Raw genomic sequence first — 18,302 nt, 5'->3', positions numbered from 1 at the left:
CATATTGTAGATTTGGCCCAAAACTCATAAAGTTTTGGGTATCGCTCCAATCCGGTCTTTTAGTCTGATGTCATTAGCTGTGCCTGGGCCCAAACTCCGCTGCAGGTCCCAAAGTCATACGATCACTGCGGCATCACAGAGTTAAAAACTGTGTAAATTCTTTCATGTGCAATAAAATGATCAGTGTTGCTGCTTTACCAGGTGTAACAATTAACTTTAACATCCAGGCATCCATGAAATTATATTAATAAATTTATGAAATTTTACGGAGTTAGAAGTTAGCAGGAAGTTAGTTTCCACCTAAATATAATATACCAGGTTCTGACTGAGGGATTTCCGAAACAAAGACGTACAGCTCTGCTATCACTTCCGACATAAATGAAGACAGGAAAGTAAACACCAGTGACGTTTTGTAGGGTTACTGAAGTTTGGCTAGCTAGAATATAATGAAAGCTACGTGATCCCTAGCGACACAGCTATGTTAGCATAATATAAACAGTGAAGCTGGAGGATGAACGCTAACTTTTTTCCAATCGATAAAAGTTAACGTGAGAGTTCCCGATGGTTAGGGACAAATGCAATCTCATGGCAGGATGCTGTAAATGGACCAAACTTCAGTCAGCAAGCCAACTGAGATAATCCATCAACAGTACGAGGTTAGTCATTAATATACTGCTGCGTGGGCTGGGCTGTAGTTACATCGTAAGGTTTTAAAAACTGAGCTTTAAAATGATTAGCGATAATAACCGAGAGAGGCTGACAGTGATCAGTGACTGTTTTTAGGGGCTTATTGAGATTAAATAGAACAAGATACAAAGTATTAAAACATGTTAAATACACAACAGCCTTATTAAACACAGGGTAGTTTGAGCCCAGAAGCAAGATTCATCAAGTCATCACTTAAAGACTGGATAGGTTTATTTGGGTTTTCTAGTCTACCAATGACCTCCTTCACGCTGACATTCTTGTGGACCTCATATTGAGAGTTCCACATGTACAATTACCAAATGCAGGTTCAACACTTGGATTTGACTGCAGAGATTTTTGCTTAACCTTGGACGAAAGAATGAAGGAAAAGGCCTCATCTAGCCATAAATGTTCTTGTAAGTTCAGTTACTTTTCATCCTCTGAAATGGAGGCCTGTGTATAAAAATGGCTTTTATTCCTAAATATTTCAATGCAATATTTTTATTAAATCATTTTAATTAAATTTGAAAGTCAAATTCACTAATCCAGATGTTCCAGAATGCAGATGCTGATGTTTGAAATTTTAATCCCCATCACATCACTTAAATATGGATTCAGTTTGTAGATCAATAAATTACAACTGCTGTGTCAGCTCTCCTTTACAAGTTATATGTTGGTTTGCCTTAAATCGGTTTTAGGTGACGATTCTAAAGGAGAGATTAAATGTCTTGCAAGTTCTAAGGAATCAACATGGTTTTAATTTAAAAATGTTAGTGGCTAACATTCCACAAACTTTTTAATTCTGCAAAGAAATGTGAGGAACACCCACATTTTCACAAACAGTGTCATGAGGAAATCAGGAAGACAAATGAGGTTGTTTTGCTCACCCACCCTGTGACTCAGTTATGATGAACTTGTACTTTGTTGAAAGTCACACCTTCTCTCAAACCCTCTGTACACAAAAACACAATTAGCGCTAAATATAGCCTGGATCATGCTGCTGAACAGCTAATGCACATCACTCATTATCACCTGCCACTGTCACAGCATGCTGGCACACATACACACACATAATCAGTGTCACCTTCCCACTCCCTTAAAACTAAGACCATCACATTGTCGATGGCAAGTATATACAGATAAAGCAGGTGTAGAACTGGGGTTTTATGGCAATGACTCTCCAAACTGCATGGATATATTCATTTTAGAGCCTATGTCAAGAGCATAATGCACAGCGCGCATATGTGAGTGTGTAGTCTAGGTATCACTGGACTATTATTGAGGGGATCTACATCTGTTTCCACATTCACATTATGCAAGATATCGAACAAAAAAGCAAATCCCCATAATGCCAATTATTATAGTGAAGACATTATTTAAGGTAATGGTAAGGTCAGACTTCATACATTTTAGTTTTGTTCATTCATGGAGAGAATTTAAAAAAAAAATTCTACGTCATATTTATAAACTTTAATGACCCACTGAAGACAGATGTGTAATTTTACCTTAATGCCTCATGAAATAATACTGCCCTTCTCTCTCTTTGCCAGTACAGCCATCTAGTTTGAGCCAATGAACTCGATGTTTACATTTGTTCTACATCCTACATGGTGGTCTTCAAGCTTCTTTTATAACAATTTCCTGTCTATACCTCTACTATCAGCTATCCATACAAATCTAATTAATGATTTTAAGAGTAGCTTAACAGCGATAAATCAATATAAATTTATATATACAGTATATATACACACACACACACACACACACACAATATATATATATATACATACATACACACATTATATATATATATATATATATATATATATATATATACATACATACACACATTATATAAAAAAACACCCAGCACGCCCCTGCGGGCGGTTTATCCTTCAAGCTCGGGTCCTCTACCAGAGGCCTGGGAGCTTGAGGGTCCTGCGCAGTATCTTAGCTGTTCCCAGGACTGCGCTCTTCTGGACAGAGATCTCTGATGTTGTTCCCGGGATCTGCTGGAGCCACTCGCCTAGCTTGGGAGTCACCGCACCTAGTGCTCCGATTACCACGGGGACCACCGTCACCTTCACCCTCCACATCCTCTCGAGCTCTTCTCTGAGCCCTTGGTATTTCTCCAGCTTCTCGTGTTCCTTCTTCCTGATATTGCTGTCATTCGGAACCGCTACATCGATCACTACAGCCGTCTTCTTCTGTTTGTCTACCACCACTATGTCCGGTTGGTTAGCCACCACCATTTTGTCCGTCTGCATCTGGAAGTCCCACAGGATCTTAGCTCGGTCATTCTCCACCACCCTTGGGGGCATCTCCCATTTTGACCTCGGGACTTCCAGGTTATACTCGGCACAGATGTTCCTGTACACTATGCCGGCCACTTGGTTATGGCGCTCCATGTATGCCTTGCCTGCTAGCATCTTGCACCCTGCTGTTATGTGCTGGATTGTCTCTGGGGCATCTTTACACAGCCTGCACCTGGGGTCTTGCCTGGTGTGATAGACCCCAGCCTCTATGGATCTTGTACTCAGAGCTTGTTCTTGTGCTGCCATGATTAGTGCCTCTGTGCTGTCTTTCAGTCCAGCTTTGTCCAGCCACTGGTAGGATTTCTGGATATCAGCCACCTCCTCTATCTGCCGGTGGTACATACCGTGCAGGGGCCTGTCCTTCCATGATGGTTCCTCGCCTTCCTCCTCTTTCTTGGGTTTCTGCTGCCTGAGGTATTCACTGAGCACGCTGTCAGTTGGGGCCATCTTCGTGATGTATTCGTGGATGTTTCTTGTCTCATCCTGGACTGTGGTGCTGACACTCACCAGTCCCCGGCCCCCTTCCTTCCGCTTAGCATACAGCCTCAGGGTGCTGGACTTGGGGTGAAACCCTCCATGCATGGTAAGGAGCTTTCTTGTCTTTATGTCAGTGGCTTCTATCTCCTCCTTTGGCCAGCCTATTACCCCAGCAGGGTACCTGATCACGGGCAGGGCGTAGGTGTTGATGGCCCGGATCTTGTTCTTACCGTTCAGCTGACTCCTCAGGACTTGCCTGACCCTCTGCAGGTACTTGGTGGTTGCAGCTTTCCTAGCGCCCTCTTCATGGTTCCCATTCGCTTGCGGGATCCCCAGGTACTTGTAACTGTCCTCTATGTCTGCAATGTTGCCTTCTGGTAGTTCAATCCCCTCAGTTCTGACTACCTTCCCTCTTTTTGTTACCATCCGACTACACTTCTCCAGTCCGAACGACATTCCAATGTCATTGCTGTATAGCCTGGTAGTGTGTATCAGTGAATCGATGTCTCGTTCACTCTTGGCATACAGCTTGATGTCATCCATGTACAGGAGGTGGCTGACAACCGCTCCGTTCCGTAGTCGGTATCCGTAGCCAGTCTTGTTAATGATCTCACTGAGGGGGTTCAGGCCTATGCAGAACAGCAGTGGGGACAGAGCATCTCCTTGGTAGATCCCGCACTTGATGGTGACTTGTGCTATGGGCTTGCAGTTGGCCTCTAGTGTTGTACGCCACATCCCCATTGAGTTCCTGATGAAGGCTCTTAGGGTCCTGTTGATCTTGTACAATTCTAGGCATTCCAGTATCCAGCTGTGGGGCATTGAGTCATAGGCCTTCTTGTAATCAATCCAGGCAGTGCACAGGTTGGTCAGTCTGGTCTTGCAGTCTCGGCTGACCGTTCTGTCTACCAGTAGCTGGTGTTTTGCGCCTCTGGTATTCTTGCCAATCCCTTTCTGTGCCCCGCTCATGTATTGACCCATGTGCCTGTTCATCTTAGCCGATATGATGCCTGACAGGAGCTTCCATGTAGTACTGAGGCAGGTTATTGGTCGGTAGTTGGATGGGACCGGTCCCTTCTTGGGGTCCTTGGGGATCAGGACCGTCCGACCTTCGGTTAGCCATTCCGGGTGTCTCTCGTTAACTAGCAGCTGGTTCATTTGTGCTGCCAGACGCTCGTGGAGTGCAGTCAGCTTCTTCAGCCAGTAGGCGTGAACCATGTCGGGCCCTGGTGCTGTCCAACTCTTCATACTGGAGACCCTTTCTTGGATATCTGCCATTGTGATGGTTACTGGACCCTGTTCAGGGAGGTCGCTATGGTCTGCCCTCAGATCCACTAGCCACTGAGCATTGCCGTTATGGGTTGCGTCCTTCTCCCATATGCTCTTCCAGTATTGCTCCGTCTCCAGCCTTGGTGGTGCTGTTCTGTTATTGTTCCCTTGCCACTGAGAGTACACCTTTGCTGGTTCTGTGGAGAACAGCTGGTTTATTCTCCTGCCTTCTCTCTCTCTGGTGTACTTCCTCAAGCGGGTGGCCAAGGCTGTGAGTCTTTGCTTGGCAGTTTCCAAGGCCTCAGGTATGGACAGCTTGCTGTATTTCTTATGCACCTTCTTTGTCGCACCTTTCTGCAACTCCGTTAGTTGGCTAACCTCCCTCCGTGCTACTTTGATCTTGCCCTCTAGCCTCCTTCTCCATGGAGGGTATTGCCCCTTGTGGCTGTTCAACTTGTAGCCAAGCATCTCACTGATCACTGCTGCCGTAGTGTAGATCAGCTTGTTAGTGTCGGTAATCGTGGTTGTAGGTATCATCCGTAGTGCTGCGTTAACATCATCTAGCAGACCTTCTGAGGGTACTTCACGTAATCTTGGTAACCGGCTACGGGGGATCCAGGTTTCAAGCTTGGCCATGATCCTATCCTTCAGGTCAGTTCCTCTGGCACTCAACGATCCTTCTCTTATCGCACTTGGGGCTATGTACCCAATCTCGGGTGGGGGTGATGATATCTCCCCCCTGACCTGGCGTCCTGACTCCTCCTTGCCGTAGCATTTATGTTGTATCTCGTCAATCTCTAGCTGTGAGAGCAGTTCCTTCTTTCGAATGTTGGAACACTGAGCTACTAGTTGTTTCGCCGTCATTGTGGATGCTGGGTATCGAAGAATCCATAGGTCCCTCATCCTATTCATGTAACCCATTCCGCCAGGGTTACTTGCGTAGTAGCATTCCAACAACGCCCTGTTTTCGTCTCTTGCCCACCGATGCCTTCTTGTTCCAGTAGCCCACTTGTCATCAGGGTGCCCTGGTTCCTCAACACCTGACGCGGACCTTGTTGATCCGGGCGACGTCCGAGCCGGCATGCCTTCATATTTATCTGTGTATATATATATATATATATATATATATATATATGAAACAAGAACTGGTAAGAGAAACTGCAATTACAGTCAAAATGATATGATGTTTTGAATGACTTTTTTCTGACATCAATATATTTGTGATGTATAAACGACATGAAAGATTGAAGTTACTATCTTATTATTTAGTACTGTCATTTACTAAATAATTTTCATAAGAATTCATTAAAACGTGATCAGATTGCCTTGGTTGTGTTTTATCCACCAACATTCAGAACAGTTCCCTGGTAATAAAGACTGGATTCATTTAAATCAAAATTCAAAAGAGGGCTGTTTGATCGATACAACTAGCAAATCAAACAAATCCAGGAATGGAGCTTTCTGAATTCCTCCAAAATTGCAAAAAACATTGAGCCATTCACTGATGAAGAGTTTGTCAGAGTGTTTGGTGGTCTATGCTGCATTAATATGATCTGAGAAAAAAGAAGCAATTGAGAATGTGGTCCCCTCCAGGCGAACTGTAACAAGAAGGATCAAGGACATTGCTGGAAATCTGGAGCTTCAGCTGAAAAACAAAGCAGACAGTTCTGACTTTCTCCTTGGTTCTGGATGAGAGCTGTGATGTCTGCAACACAGTCCAGCTACTCGTCTTTGTACATTGGATAATAATTGAAATGAATTTGAGATTACAAAGAAGCTGGCAGCAATGCTGTCAGTGGAAGAGACTATGACAGGGAGTTCGCAGAGGTAACTGCATGCTTGGATAGGCTGGAGCTAAAAATGACAACATGGGAATGATGATTAAACAGTGATAAAATGTTGTTTATATTCTGCCTATTTTTGATTTTCACTGCATAATTCTAACATCTACTGTACTCCTACAAATGTGAGTTTATTAAGAGATACAATGAATATTGAGCAGAACAGAGTTCAGGTGCAATTGTCCACAACAGTCCCAGTTTCTCATGGGTCCCCTTGGAAAAAATTAATTGCTCACCTCTGCTTGTATTTAGAAAGTCTATAGGCATCTGTTTTCAAAATAACAAGTGCTTTTAAATAGGCCATAAAGATGAATGTGGATGATTTCCTCTGTGCTACCTCTTAATGTCAGATGGAAAACAGTTAAGAAAAAATCCTGGACTGTGGTACTGAACCTCACCTCCCTGGCCTCCTTCCTTCTGCTTAGCATACAGTCTCAGGGTGCTGGACTTGGGGTGAAACCCTCCATGCATGGTAAGGAGCTTCCTCGTCTTGATGTCAGCGGCTTCTATTTCCTCCTTTGGCCAGCTTATTATCCTAGAAGTCTAACTGATAACGGGCAGGGCGTAGGTGTTGATAGCCTGGATCTTGTTTTCATGATCCATGGACTCCTCAGGACTAACCTTACCCTCTGCAGGTACTTGGTGGTTGCAACTTGGTTCCCATTTGCCTGTGGGATCCCCAGGTACTTCTGGCTGTCTTCAATGTCTGCAATGTTGCTTTCTGGTAGTTTGATCCCCTCAGTTCTGACTACATTCCCTTTCTTTGTTGTAATCTGATTACACTTCTCCAGTCCGAAAGACATTACAATATCATTAATCTATATCCTGGTGGTGTGAATCACTGAATCAATGTCTCTTTCACTCTTGGCATATAGCTTGATGTCATCCATGTACAAGAGGTGGCATACGATTGCACTTGTGCTATGGGCTTGAAGTTGGCCTCTAGTGTTGTATGCCACATCCCCATTGCGTTCTTGATGAAGGCTTTTAGGGTCCTCTTGATCTTGTACAACTCTAGGCATTCCAGGATCCAGGTGTGGGGGATTGAGTCATAGGCCTTCTTGTAATCAATCCAGGCAGTGTACAGGTTGGTCAGCCTTGTCTTGCAGTCTTGGGCGACTGCTTGGTCTACCAGTAGCTGGTGTTTTGCGCCTCTGGTATTCTTGCCAATTCCTTTCTGTGCCCCGCTCATGTATTGATCCATGTGCTTGTTCATTTAAGCTGCTATGATGCCTGACAGGAGCTTCCATGTGGTACTGAGGCAGGTTATTGGTCGGTAGTTGGAAGGGACCGGTCCCTTCAGGGGGTTCTTGTGGATCAGGACTGTCTGGCCTTTTGGTAGCCATTCCGGGTGTCTCTCATTAACTAGCAGCTGGTTCATTTGTGCTGCCAGATGCTCGTGAAGTGCAGTCAGCTTCTTCAGCCAGTAGAAATCTTCATAATGGAGACCCTGTCTTGGATTTCTGCCACTGTGATGGTTACTGGACCCTGTTCAGGGAGGTTGCCGTGGTCTACCCTTAGATCTACTAGCCAACAGAACCAGCTTTACCCCAGCCACTATGGGTTGTGTCCTTCGTCCAGTATTGCTCCGTACCAGCCTTGGTGGTGCTGTTCTCCTACTGTTCCCCTGTCACTGAGAGTACACCTTGGCTGGTTGTGTGGAAAACAGCTGGTTTATTCTCTCTGTGGCTGGCCAAGGCTTTGAGTCTTTGCTTGGCAGTTTCCAAGGCCTAAGGTATAGACAGCTTGCTGTACTTCTTAGGCACCTTCTTTGTCACACCTTTCTGCAGCTCCGATAGTTGACTAACCTCCCTCCACGCTACCTTAATCTTGGCCTCTAGTCTCCTTCTCCACTGAGGGTGTCACGGCTGCCGGGGTGAGCCATGTGGTGAAGGAGGAAAAGGACCCCAAATGCAGGCAGTTGTCTGAGATCATAAGAAATGGGGTGCGGGGCAGAGAGATGCAGACAGAGGAACGGAACACCATGGAATGCAGACGAACCGGCAACAGACAGGAGAACACACAGGGCTTAAATACACACAGCAGTAATCAGGGGATGAGAGACAGGAGGGCAACACACCTGGGAGAAATCAGAGCTGACGGGACAGGGGAAACGTAAACTGAACACACTCAAATGAGACGGGGACCTTCAGAATAAAACAGGAAACTCAGACACGGAGAACCAGACAAGACACTGAACTAAACAGACAGATTCAAACAGACAGTGTGACACCATAGACAGAAAGAACACAGAAGTGGGACCAGGGCAGGCACAGAACAGAAACCTAACAAATGGCAAATCATAACAGTGTGGCGGACCACCAGGTGGCTCCACTCACACCCAAGTTGAAGGGAAGTGCTGGGGTGGAGATTTTGGCGCTTACTGTATGTGAAGTTCTTTTAGAGGGTCAGTTAATAAAGTTGGAGTGAGACACTGAGACCTCTCCTGTCGTTATTACATACCTCCACATTGGTGACCCCTGTGGCGAACATGCTAGGGCTCGACGACGAGGCCAGCTCCGGCCTGGAAGCATCGGCTGCCGCCGGACTTCCACCTCCGCCGATGGCTGCGTTTGCTGTGGCGCTTAAATTGCCGGATTTTTGGCTTCAAGACCCGCCTTCATGGTTCGTCCACGTAGAAGCTCGGTTTGCTCTTCGTGGAGTTTCAGCCGACGATACTAAATACCACCATGTGGTGGCCTCACTTGACCCGCTGTCAACCCGCTGCGTGATGACTCTCCTCCGGGACCCCCCAGCCCAAGCCAAGTACTCCGCCCTCAAGGTGCTGCTGCTGCGGCGTTACTCCCTCTCTGATGCTGAGCGGGCCGAGAAACTCCTTTCCCTCGCGGGCCCGGGCGACGGCACCGCTCTCGAGCTCATGGAGAGCATGCTGTCCTTACTGGGCACGGATGACGGAGGATTCCTCTTCACCCACCTCTTTCTCCGACAGCTGCCGGCTCCGGTGCGCGCTGGCCTTGCCAACTCCCCGCTATTGGCCACGAAGGATTACCGCTCCCTTGCGGAAGAGGCGGATCGCATCCTCCTGGCTACCAGGAGTTTCAGCGTCCAGGCGATTGTCCCGGACTCACCAGCGGTTTCCCCCACCCCCTCACCGATGCTCCAGGGGCCCTCTGACTCGTCCACGGTGGCTGGAATCACTGCACGGCGGCACCGCGGAAAAGGGCTTTGTTTTTATCACCAGCGTTTTGGCGCGAAGGCACGGCGCTGTCTCCCGCCTTGCAGTTTCCAGACCCAGGGAAACGGGCACGCCAGCGCTCTGTAGCAGCCGCGACCGCTGGCAACAAGGAACGGCTGCTGTTCATAGAGGACTCACGCTCGGGGAGGCGTTTCCTGGTGGACTCCGGCTCACAGAAGAGCCTTCTTCCTCCGGCTGGCTCGGACAGGCTAGCTGAGGGCTGCTGGCCATCGCTAACTGCGGCTAATGGCTCCCCCATCAAAACCTTCGGTGAAAGGTTGGTGACTGTTTGCTTTCATGACCGTGACTTTCAGTGGAACTTTGTTGTTGCTGCTAGCTCTGTGCCTATAATAGGCGCTGATTTTCTTTGTGCTCACGGACTGCTGGTTGACGTTGCTCACAGACGTTTAATTGATGCTGTGTCATTTTCCTCATTACCCTGTTTGACTCGGGGTGCTCAGCCCGTGGTGCATGCTAACTCAGTAGCTTCGGGTGACGCTTTTCAGTGTTTGCTTTCTGAGTTTCCTTCACTCACTATCCCCACTTTCTCGAGCACTGTGACGAAGCACGGGGTGGAGCATTACGTAACTACAGTAGGGCCCCCGGTGTTCGCGCGCGCGCCGCCTCAGCCCTGCCAAACTGGCTGTTGCTCGGGAAGAGTTTGCCACCATGGAGCGCCTGGGCATCGTGCAGCATTCGAATAGTGCCTGGGCTTCCCCGTTACACATGGTGCCCAAATCCGACGGTCGGTGGCGACCTTGTGGGGATTTCCGCCGTCTCAATAATGTCACAGAGAACGATCGTTATCCCATTCCCCACATCCAAGATTTTTCCGCCCATCTTGTGGGGACCTCGGTTTTTTCGAAGATCGATTTGGTACGGGGATATCACCAGGTTCCCGTGCGCGCGGAGGATGTCCCTAAAACCGCCGTCATTACAGCTTTCGGCCTTTTCGAGTTTCTGCGCATGCCTTTTGGCCTGAAAGGTGCCGCCCAAACCTTCCAGCGGTTGATGGACTCGGTGTTGCGCGGGCTGCCCTTTGTTTTTGTATATCTTGATGATATACTGGTGGCCAGCGGCTCGGAGGAGCAACACATGTTACATCTGCGTCAGGTTTTTCGCCGTTTGGCGGAGCATGGACTGATCATTAATCCGTCTGGCCCGCGGTTCTCGACTTCCTCGGGCACCGTATTTCCGCCGAGGGCGCGGTTCCGTTGCCTGACAAAGTACGAGCTGTTTCAGATTTTCCGCGTCCCACGAATGTTAAGGCACTGCAAGAATTTTTGGGGATGGTGAATTTTTACAACCGTTTTCTCCCCAGAGCGGCGCATCTGCTGAAGCCCCTTTATGGGGCGTTAAAAGGTAAAAAGGCTAATGACTCCATTGACTGGTTTCCGGAAGGCATCCAAGCGTTTTCTGATGCTAAGTCGGCGTTAGCTAATGCTGCCCTTCTGGCCCACCCATCCCCATCAGCGCCGATTGCGTTGACCACTGATGCGTCGGACATAGCGGTGGGTGCGGTGCTGGAACAGCGAATCTCGGGTGTCTGGCAACCGCTCGCCTTTTTCAGCCGTACGCTACGTGACAGCGAGCGCAATTACAGTTGTTACGTTCTTTGTCTAGGCGTGTATGAACGCAACAAGAAATTGGCCCACACACAGACCACCCAAGTAAATACACAAACAACAATATCTTCTAAAATGCTAAGCAGCCATTTATTAGCTTCAGCAGTGAGCAATGCCAAAAACAACAAACAAAACTCCCTAATGGTCCCTATGCTTTCCTATTCAAACGAAAACCAAACAAAAGACAATTCACTTACCTAACTTTCTAAACGGAAAACAGGAGAAAACTCAGTCAACAAAAAGTGGCTTCTCACGCCTACTAGGCTGCTGCAGTGAAGAATATGTACAAGGTGAACATAATACACAATTGCGACTTGACAAGACTATTTACAACTAGTTACAAAACTAAAATACTAACACCAGACACCCGAGTGGAACCTAGTGGATACACAGACGGACCAGCCCAAAAACACAAAGACAGAGGACGTGACTTAAATACACACAGGGAAACACAGGGAGATTACACACAGGTGGGGAACACAGCTGGGAATAATCAACAAGACGAGACAGAGGTAAAACTGAACACACTCACATGAGACGCAGACCTTCACAATAAAACAGGAAACGAGAACAAATCCTTAAACATAACATAAAACAGAACACTGACAACATTAAATCATAACATTTCCCCCCACCCAAAAATCAAACATTTAACCCCAAATGAAAATGTTTGATTCATGACCTAGAGAGCCATGAATGCTGTAGTCCTAGAGGACCAGCGCACAAGGCACTGGCCGCTATTCTGCAGGCAGACGGAATGCTGAGCGGTCCTCCGGACCCTCCAGCGAAGACGGACGAAGGCTGGACAGGCCCCTCGGACCCTCCAGCGGAGACGGACGAAGGCTGGACAGGCCCCTCGGACCCTCCAGCGAAGACGAATGTTGGCTGGACAGGCCCCTTGGACCCCTCCAGCGGAGACGAATGAAGGCTGGACAGGCCCCTCGGACCCTCCAGCTGAAACAGAATGCTGAAGCGGTCCTCCGGACCCTCCAGCGGAGGCAGACGAATGCCGGACGGGCCGCTCGGACCCTCCAGCTGAAACAGAATGCTGAAGCGGTCCCTCGGACCCTCCAGTGACGACGAATGAATGCTGAAGCGGTCCCTTGGACCCTCCAGCGACGACGAATGAATGCTGAAGCGGTCCCTTGGACCCTCCAGCGACAACAAATGCTGAAGCGGTCCCTTGGACCCTCCAGCGACGACAAATGCTGAAGCGGTCCCTTGGACCCTCCAGCGACGACGAATGAATGCTGAAGCGGTCCCTTGGACCCTCCAGCGACGACGAATGAATGCTGAAGCGGTCCCTTGGACCCTCCAGCGACGACAAATGCTGAAGCGGTCCCTTGGACCCTCCAGCGACGACGAATGAATGCTGAAGCGGTCCCTTGGACCCTCCAGCGACGACGAATGAATGCTGAAGCGGTCCCTTGGACCCTCCAGCGACGACAGAATGCTGAAGCGGTCCCTTGGACCCTCCAGCGGAGACAGACGGTATCCCGGACGAGCCCCCAATTCTGTTACGTTCTTTGTCTAGGCGTGTATGAACGCAACAAGAAATTGGCCCACACAGTGTTTTTGACAGGGAGCTACTGGCTCTCCATCTGGCGACTCGTCATTTCCGTTTTTTTCTTGAGGGTCGTCACTTTACCGCATACGTGGACCACAAACCCTTGACGTTTGCCATGTCCAAGGTTTCTGATCCATGGAGTGCACGCCAGCAGCGCCAGTTGGCAGCCATATCTGAGTTTACCACGGACATTCAGCACGTGGCTGGTAAATCCAATCATGTGGCTGACTGTTTGTCCCGTGCGCTGGTTTCTCCCGTCTTTCTCGGCATGGACTACTCCGCCATGGCTGCCGATCAGAGCAGTGACCCAGACATCCTCGCGCTTAAATCCACGCAGACGGGCCTAATACTGGAGGACAGACCTGTGCAGGACGGCGGTCCCCTCCTCCGGCCGCCCTCGCCCGGTGGTTCCCGTTTCCTGGCGTCGTCAAGTTTTTGACTCGGTACATGCTCTCTCTCATCCGGGGGTCCGGGCCTCTGTTAAACTGGTCAGCTCTAAATTTGTTTGGCCGGGCCTTCGCAAATCGGTTAAGGAATGGGCAGCGGCATGCATTCCTTGCCAGCGTGCGAAGGTTCATAAACACACCAAGGCGCCCCTGGAGCAGTTCTTCATACCCGGCAAACGTTTCGACCATGTGCATGTCGATCTCGTGGGTCCTCTGCCGCAGTCACAAGGTTTTATGCACCTTTTGACTATTGTTGACCGCACCACCAGGTGGCCGGAGGCGGTCCCCCTGGCGTCCACTACCGCAGCAGTGGTGGCCAAGGCTTTTTTGTCGACCTGGGTCTCGCGTTTCGGCCCCCCGCGGACATTACCTCAGACAGAGGCCCCCAGTTCATTTCCGAGCTTTGGTCGGCCATGGCTGATGGCCTGGGGGCCAAGGTCCACCGCACAACTGCATACAACCCGCAAGCTAATGGGATGTGCGAACGGTTCCACCGGTCCCTTAAGGCTGCTTTTCGCGCCTCCTTAAAGGATGGCAATTGGGTTGACCGCCACCCGTGGGTTTTGCTTGGGCTGCGCTCTGCGGTTAAGGAGGATCTCGGCGCTTCCCCAGCTGAGCTAGTGTTTGGTCAGCCCCTCTGTGAAGTTCTTTTAGAGGGTCAGTTAATAAAGTTGGAGTGAGACACTGAGACCTCTCCTGTCGTTATTACATACCTCCACAACAGAATACATACTCAGAATAAACAAAAGCATAAAGAAACACAAAACACTGAGTCGGCAGACTCAGGACCATGACAGAGGGTCCTTGTGACTGTTCAACTTATAGCCAAGCATCTCACTGATCACTCTCTTGGTAATGGTGGCGGTAGGTATTGTCCGTAGTGCTGCATTCACATAATCTAGTAGCTCTTCTGAGGGTACTTCACTTAGTCTTGGTAACCGGCTACGGAGGATCCAGGTTTCAAGCTTTGCCATGATCCTGTCTTTCCGGTCAGTTCCTCTCGCACTTAACGATCTTTCTTCCATCATAATAATCGGAGACTAAAAACTGACATACATAACTGAGACAAGCAGCACCTTAGCATACATGTTTTCCCATCCTATTCATTTGGTTATTTTTGATTCAAAAAGTAAACAAAATAAACTGTGCTGATTTGTTCTACATTTGAATTGACAATCCATTGCACATGAATCAAACAATCCCTCCTTTGGGGTATTAATGTTTTGCGTATAACTATATTTTGTTATGTTTCTTTTAATTAATAACTACACCAGTTGGCTGGCTGAGGTAGCTGAGAGCCGTTACCATTTGTACCTAACACACTGCATACTCTGTAGTGACATCATCATGCTCTCATACACATTTACCACATTAGTATAGCCAGAGAAATGCCTGTAGATATAGACAAACATTTGTATATAAAGAAAACATAAATCCTTAAAAAAACAAACAGCTAGCTTTTTCTTTTCTTCAGCTCTTCCTGAAGCACAATTATTCAACATCTCACATCTTAGTGTAGCCCAAATCTACCTGGCAATGCTTCAGGCTAGGTGGGAGTATGTGAACGGTTGTGGTGTGTGTGTGTGTGTGTGTGTGTGTGTACCTGGCAGAGTTCTCGGCCAGTCTCAGTGAACAGATGGTCCTCCAGCAGGTAATAATGACCCAAGACAAACTCTTAAATTGATTATGCCTTTGTGAGAGCATAGATACAAAGGATCACTGCCATTATGTGTGTGTGGGGGAGAAAGACATGAAAAAGAAAGATAGCAAGTACTCCGAGTATCAGCCCAAATGTATGATTTATTTTTAAAAGCACAAGGAAAAGGGTAAAATGGATTGAGATTCCATTATTGTTAGGATTACAACAACAGCCGGTGATTCGATTTCTTATGGCAGATATTGCATGGCTGGCTGCAAATCAGTATTGATGACTTTCTTATGAAATCTAACCCTGAATAAATTATAACGATAAGTTACACGGTTTTATTATGACATTTTTGTCATAAAAATGTGTTATAACTATAACAAAATTATACTAACTACAGTAATATGTGAAGAGAGCAATATCACAGTCTAAATAAGTAATAAACACAAACAGTGCTTTTATCAGTCTTTATTTGTCCACCAGCCAAAAGTTTATCTAGAGTATTTAACTCATGTTGTATCTTTCTGAATTATCACCAAGTAATTTGGCTCATGCCTATTTGTCTTGTGTAGCTCTTGCTCTGCTAATAAATGATTTGGAAACTGATCAAGAATAGTTTTAATTTGACTAAAAACCTGGTTTACACCAAAAAGGAATATTTCAGTGTAAATGAATCAACCCCCAGCTGTCACATTATATTTCACAATCCTCAAACCAAATGCAGAGTAGGAAGAGTCTTCCACTCAAACATATTAATCAGCCCAAGGTCTAAACTTAGGTTGAGTCATTTGAACATCTTACACTCAATCGCTCATACCACATTTGTGTGTATGGAAATTGTGTGTGTATAAGAAATAAGCAATTAACTGAAACATGCAAACATGCATGGAAATTCAGTATAATAGGCAAAAAAAGTGTTTGTACAGATCTAATGAGGTTGAAAGTCATATGGTATGACTATATTTACTCTTCATCACAGCCTGATATCTCTTAGGCAAGCTTTCTTGTAATCGTTTTAACTATACTTCTGTAATAGGCTTCTTGAAGGACAAAGGTCTTGTCTGGATATTGGCTGCTTTTTGTTCAGTTCTCTGTCAAGATGCTTCAATAATGTTGAGGTCTGGCCTCTAGGAAGGCCAGTCTATAACTAACAGTCTTCCATTATGTTTTTGTCCTATTCCAGTATAATTTTAGTATATGAATTGCCAGTATGTTTAGGATCATCGCCATGTTGAAAAAACAAACCTTTTGAAAGCCTCCGCCTTGTTTTACAGATGGCTGTACAATGATTGTTCTCCTCCCCTGACCTCATCTGCACATACTGACTACTACCTGAAACGAATGTTTGAAATTCAGAGTGTTCACTCCATAAGACCTGTTGAACTAAAGAAATAGGGGAAAAATATATCTTTGGGACAGGCTGCTAGTAACAAAGCGCTTACAGATACAATTTTAAATTGATGGTTTGTTAAGTTTGTCTGTGTAGACAAACTTAACAAACCATCAAAAGGTTAGGTGCCTTTGTTGGACGGCTCCACACTTTTACAAACTGAACTTTTACAATGTCCTTTTAAAGAGGTGTATATGGGGGAAATACTAATCATCAAAATTTACATAGGTATAATTTACAGTGCCATTACTCAATCTGTAGTCAAAAAAATGATCTAAACTTCTTTATTTGGAGGATAGTTTAGGTTTAAATGTAATTAATACTTTTGCTGTTTCTCTGTCCTCTAAGGTGAGGTCAAGCCTCTTCATGGCTAAAATATAGAAGCATGCTCACAAGGCACTCAGTACAGAAAAAAATTACATCAGCTTCATATCTGAGGCTTATTTCTTTTTGACAACAGAGAGATAGGTCACAATATAGCAAGGTCGATTCATTTGATGAGTACAGCCTCTGTACATTCCATTTCAATGAGTCAGATGAAAATTTTGAGGTATACTACAAATCCCACTATAAAGTGGACAATATAGCATATAATTCAAACAGTAATTTACTCACCCAGCTGATTGGCTGTTTTGGAGCAAAGTCTAACACTTCAGCATTTGCTTGAAAGCTGGATGGAATTATTGTTGCTCAAATCAAGGCTAAAAACAAGGAAAAACACAAGAAGATAATTAATAAAAAGAAGAAAAGGGGTATAATAAAGTTATAGAAGCGATTATGAATATAAAGAAAAAAACAGAAATGGCTGAATGTCAAAATCTCAGTCAGCCCTAAGGCAATTGATAATTTAGATATGAATACTCTCCCTTAAGTATTCAGATCAAAATGAGGCATACACACAGCACGCAGAGTGCCCTTCCTGCAGGCCTTATTAGTTGCCATTGGCAGGACAAAATGTGCAGTGGTTATATCATGGCCAGTGGCTCAAAAAGAGGCTCAAGTAATGACTACTGACAAAAAGACAACATTACAAATTAATACTGAATGTAACAAGGTGAAGATCCTGCCTCTTTTGAACTTAAAAGGTGATGATAATTTAATTCAAGGGCAGAATTTTTTCAATTGCTGCTACTCATGTACAAAGTAAAAAAATACATGACTGTAGCCTGCTTAGCAGCACAGCTGTTTAATGGCAAAAATTCTTGCAGTTAAAATCAAGGATCCTAGATTTTGAAAATCCTAGGTGACTTTCTTCTTGAGTTATAGCACTTACAGGATTTTTAGAAAACTTGACCTTGACATTGCATCAATGGTATTTGAAGGTTTTTGCAGGATTTTTAATAAATACAGTTATGGTATGAATGGTATGATATCCCAGGGGAGTTATTGCCCTCACACAACATTTTCAGAGAACTTGACTTCTGACCTGGGATAGCAGATTTGTTTAGCACTTAGTTTAACATGATGTTAAGCAAGGTAAGTATTTAGCTGTTGATAATTGTTATAGCACAGCTGCTTAACATCAGCTTATTATTATAGATTAATAATACTATATTATGGTCATTGTGAGCATGTATGCAGGCTGATGTTAGCATACTGTACAGCCTCAGAGCACTTCGGATTTGGTTAAACTGGGATTTCACATTAAAAGAGAAACATGATCCTTCAATCCACTAAATCCACACTGACTCTGATCTCTGTCCTTGCAAACTTTCTGTCTGTCAGCAGCAGAGAGCTGCTTAGAGGAGTATAGCTGGACAAACTGACTTCATCTGGCTGACTGACAGCACAATTGTACCTGGGAGAAAATACCTTGAATGTAAGCTCAGCATGGCAACAATCAATAT

The 18,302-nt window shown here is 46.0% G+C and overlaps 1 protein-coding gene across 2 annotated transcripts in view; it reads right to left on the bottom strand.

Moving 5' to 3' along the window:
* The window catches only part of naaladl2 (N-acetylated alpha-linked acidic dipeptidase like 2), a 460,031-nt gene that overhangs the window by 274,176 nt on the left and 167,553 nt on the right, over window positions 1-18,302 (bottom strand). For both annotated transcript variants that reach the window (XM_005451121.4, XM_013270770.3), the window contains exon 4: window positions 17,071-17,156. The gene's annotated coding sequence lies outside the window, so the exon portion shown is untranslated. The remainder of the gene's footprint in view (window positions 1-17,070; window positions 17,157-18,302) is intronic.

The sequence above is a fragment of the Oreochromis niloticus genome, linkage group LG23 (genome assembly GCF_001858045.2).
Source record: "Oreochromis niloticus isolate F11D_XX linkage group LG23, O_niloticus_UMD_NMBU, whole genome shotgun sequence".
Classification (NCBI taxonomy): Eukaryota; Metazoa; Chordata; class Actinopteri; order Cichliformes; family Cichlidae; genus Oreochromis; species Oreochromis niloticus.
Note: the sequence above shows the minus strand (reverse complement) of the source record. Positions and strands in the feature narration are given on the sequence as shown.